Genomic DNA, 4,684 nt, shown 5'->3' with positions numbered 1-4,684 from the left:
AGAAAACAGCAGAATCTTATCTGAAAACAGACAAATATGTAATGATTTTGGACTTAAACTAGTGGAAATCAAGTCTAGTACTATCTGAACTATCTCAGAAACAAAAAAACAAGAACAGCAGTTTCATAATCTATAAGCTACATATAGAGTTTCTGGAATTAACTATTTACAATATTTGTTTACATGTTTTTATCTCTTACAGATGTTACTTTAAATATTCAGAGAAAGCTGTGCAATTGGCTATGAATCTGTTTAGTTCACATACTATATTTTCCAAAATATGCAGTTATGCGTTAATATTTGCCGACCTCATCCCCATTACATTAAGAAAAAAGCAATTTCTCTGAAGGAGTGCCTATACCATTGTTAACACAGAAGGACCTGTTAGTGTATATTGCATGGTCCCTTTCTGCATGTCTGGGTCTCTCCAATCAAAGGAAACAGGGCTATGGGAGGAGAGAGGAAACAAGTATTTGTGGCCCTTCACAGTAATCAGTAAGCAAAATGTCGTCCTAGATCCAGGAACTGGGAAGTGCCTCCTGGTCCTACAGATTAGTTTTGTACACTGCGTATATTTTAGCACTGCTAATGGAATGAAATGCTTCCCTTGAAATAATATTTTCCTGGGCCATGTTTTCATAACCTTCCTGTGATACTGCAATCCAGGAGTCCATTTTGTGAGTTTTGAACTATCCGTGCTAAGTGTTACTGTTCATTGATAAGGAGAGCATCAGGGTTTCTTCTACTGCATTAGGCATATGCTTTCCATAACCATGACTGATTTGGGTGTCCACCAAAGGATTCCTGAAGGTGGCCACTGTCCAGGCATCGCAGCAGTGGCCACCTTCTTTCCCCCTTCAGCAGCTGAATCTGTTGGTTTACCAACAACTGTTCAGTAAATCGAAAGCACCAGAGGGGAGTAAAACTGTTCTGGTACCCAGGTTCAAACTTGCACCAGTGAATACCTAGCCAGTGTTGTCAGGGAGGTACTGTCCTCCTACACCACTGCTGTCTGTGCTGCTGTGATCTTTGTAGCTCCCCAGGGTTATGGAGGAGGGATGAGTGAGATCTGGCCAAAGACCTTCCACTGCCTACCTTTCCCAGCCCCAGAAGAGGGATTTGCACATCCCAGGTAGGAATCACAGCCCCAGTCTGAGAGAGTCAGGACACACACAGCCTTTCTGCAGCAGAGGGGAGAACTGGCCAGGTGGCCCAGGAGCTTCCAGTAGGAACTCAGTTTGGTGGCCCAAGGCCTCTCCAAGGGCAGAGGCCCAGCAGCATCCCTCATGCTGGCACTGCCTGCTTCAGCAACCCCAGCCCTCCAGGGCCTCTGTCCTGGCCACCTGGGGTTTGGCACACCAGACTGATTGTAATTGTGATTGTATCCAAGTGTGTGTAAGTGTGGGTGTCAAGCATTTTACACTGCATTCTGCAAATTTTGCTCCTCTGCTTCAATCAGAAGTTAAACTCTTAGACCAACTAAGGTGAAAGTGGTTTCTATCAGACTAGTTACCCTTCTGGGTGACAAGTCCAGGAAGATGGCCAGTTTGCTGTCCCCTGTTTGTGCTCCCCTCCCCTCTGAACCTTGAGTGTGTGTGATCCCTCCTTGTGCTCAAGTGTCTGTGCTCTAACCCTGAATAGTAATGGAATACAAAATGTGCTAATAGGAGGAGAGCTCCAAATCATCACCCTTGTGAGTACCCTATTAAAACCAATTACAAATTAACATTCAAATCTGTCCTCAGGTAAACCAAAGGGACCACACTTCTGTAGCTGCAAGCAGGCTCAAGAAAGAGGGACAGTTCTACAGCCCACCCTGTTCTGTACATTTAGGGAAGAGAAGAGTCAGTTTTGGCTTTCTGAGTAAGGTTGTCTCAAGTACAAGTGAAAGAAGAGAACCATGTTTCAAAGAAAGCAAGTGATGCATTTGTGTTTTTTCTTTGGTTGTTTCTTCTTTTTTAAACACAATTTTGAAATATTCTGTGGATATATCTTACAAACTATGATAATATAGGATTGCTTTGTGAAATTACAACTTTCAAACACTCTTCCGAGAAACTTCAGAAGTTGTGCTAGCAAAACTTTATGTTCTTCACTTTTAAGAATTGTTCAGTATAAAACAGAGTACTTTAAAAAAAAAATTATTTTTATTTTTATTTTTAATTATTTTTTTCCCTGGGGAATCAAACCAACAGGATCTGTTGACAAATCTCTTTGGCAGCCTTAACATCAATGGTGGTTCTTCTGGATGCTCTAGAAAGGAAGTCCTTTCTAGAAAGAAGAAGACAGTTGACTGGAGGATGCTGCTTGTGTGCCTTGAACATGGCTAGTTACAGTTCCTGTATGAGGGGTGTTAGTACTGGTATCCATTATGACAAGGCTCTGATCAGTTGCTATTTTTCAAACCTCAGCTTCAGCATTTCTAATGTCACCATCTAAGACCCTTCTTGTGGTAGTAAAACAATAATTTTTGGTGGCTACTCCAGTTTTCTTGCTGACTCTAAATATCTCCATATTCTGTCATTCCCAGAAAAGAAGATGGAGACTTATTTTCCCTCTCATTTATCTGAATTGTGCCTGTCTAAGTAATGCTGCTGTCAAATTCAATATGTTCTAGCTTTTTGTCACTATCACTATCAATTGTAATCACAACTGGAAAAGAAAGTGCTGAATTACTTGTGTGATCTTTCTGGTGCTTCTACTTAAGCTTTTCCTTATTCTTTTTACAATGCCTCATTGTATAATTTTTCCTTCATAGACTGTCTCCATACTTGCACTCCTAATCTCTTTTTTTTTCATTTTCTTACACTTTGTCTCACTTGTTTTGCTGTCTGAAAGGTTATCTTCATTTTTTGTAGCAGTCACTGAATTTTGATAAAATTTTCTTGTGGTCATTTCCTTTCTCTAAATTGTGCAGTCCTTGACTGTATTGTCCAAGTGGTGAGTTTTGTACTTCCTTTTTCCAACCGGCTTTTCACTTTCAATTCCCTCAGTACTTTCAGAGGGTGCCCTTGATATATTGCTTGATTAACTCCTTGACCTGCAGCTTTCATAATAACAATAGTGTCTCTCATAGACTCCCCTGCAGCTATGCAGACATCATTTCAGTAAAAGACAGTATACTGTATTCTGGACTAGTAGTTTACCTTGAATAGTGAGCATTAGGCTGAGTCCTCCTCCTGCATGAGGATTCATAGACATCTTCAACCATGTTTTGACTATAAAAAGGAGAACACTTCTGGTATCTACTTTGGCAATTGTCTCTCATATAATAATCATGACTGTCTATGCTTCTTGATCTTCTTTTTCCAGGGCCTTTGCTATGTGCTCATGATCTACTTACTCCTCTGGATGTAGTACAGTCATGACTTAGAGACCCTCTCTGGCTTTCTTGAGAGGTGCTGGCATTATGAGTTCTCAATATCCTCTTGTTTCTTTTGTTCCTGTGTATGCTACTATCTCTGTTTCTTGACTATCTCATTTAAGTTGACCTATGCCGCAATACTCCTTCATAGTCCTATGGCCATGACTGCCTCGACTGTGCTGGGAATAGGATTGTGGAATTGTGGACTTCCCTTTTCTGCATAATCTGTGATTACAAGGAGAGCACATTGTGTCCCTTCTTGAAGAGGGGCTTCAGATGAAGTCCTGTGGAGATAGATCTTTTACTTTACATTTGTTCTTATCATCTTTCTTCTTGACTGCAGAGGATGAGCAGTTTTACACCTACCTACATTCTGTGAATATATGAATGAGTATGGCAAACAACTTCTGATTGGCTTATGTGACTACAACTGAAAAACTGAGTTGGCTGCTGTTTCTTCACATCTTCCCTTTTCTCTTCCCTGACTGACTCCTCAGTGTCCAAGGACAGCTCAAATAGTTCTTGTGTCCTCTCAGCTAATGGGTTAACATGCCCAGCAATTACACAATTGTCCAAAGAACATTCACTGTCATTTAAGTCAGCATTAGCCTATTTCAGTTCTTTTCACAGAAAGTCCTCACCAGAACTTTCTGAAACCTCTAGAGGAGAACTTATTGTTGCATGAACCTCTTTCTTCTGAAATGGAACATGATAGCCCTGGAGTTTCATCACCCAAGGGGGATTGATCAATATCAGTCAGATGAACTGTGATCTAGTTCTTGAGAATCTGCCTCATATGGAGATATTGTAATAATTGATGAGTCTGAACAGCTCTTTTCATCACACAGTGGAACAGGACAGTCATATTCAGCATGCTGATCATATGCTTCTAAGTTAAAAGGAGATAGGGCAAGACAAGAATTCAGCTGAAGTATGGTGTTCCCATGTTTGGGTGTTATGGTAAGGAAATCTCCAGCCATCAGGGCTGGCAAAAGAGCCATTTTCTGAAGGTCTGAGTAGGTACTCCTTAAATTCATCTTCATCATGAATTCTGTGGAAAATAAAACAGAGACTGCTTGCAGAGCAAGCATTCTGCTTTGGTTTTTGACCACTCCTGGACAAAAGAGAAACAGAACCTCTGGAAGCAGTGATCTGGATAGCCAACATTGTCAAATCTGTCCAAGCAGATAGGGCTTTAGAATCAGGAGATGCTCATTTAAAGTCACCAGATGTACTGGTTTTGGCTGGGATAGAGTTAATTTTCTTGATAGTAGCTTTTATGATCCTATGTTTTGGATTTGTAATGAAAACAATGTTGAT

At 40.7% G+C, this 4,684-nt stretch overlaps 1 pseudogene; it reads right to left on the bottom strand.

Annotated features, from left to right (window-relative positions):
* Window positions 1–2,098: 2,098 nt before the first annotated feature.
* On the bottom strand, window positions 2,099–4,407 carry LOC142026781 (E3 ubiquitin-protein ligase Topors-like; annotated as a pseudogene).
* Between the last annotated feature and the right edge of the window lie 277 nt (window positions 4,408–4,684).

The sequence above is a fragment of the Buteo buteo genome, chromosome Z (genome assembly GCF_964188355.1).
Source record: "Buteo buteo chromosome Z, bButBut1.hap1.1, whole genome shotgun sequence".
In the NCBI taxonomy this organism is placed as follows: domain Eukaryota; kingdom Metazoa; phylum Chordata; class Aves; order Accipitriformes; family Accipitridae; genus Buteo; species Buteo buteo.
The sequence above is the reverse complement of the archived record's forward strand: the minus strand, read 5'-3'. Positions and strand labels throughout refer to the sequence as shown.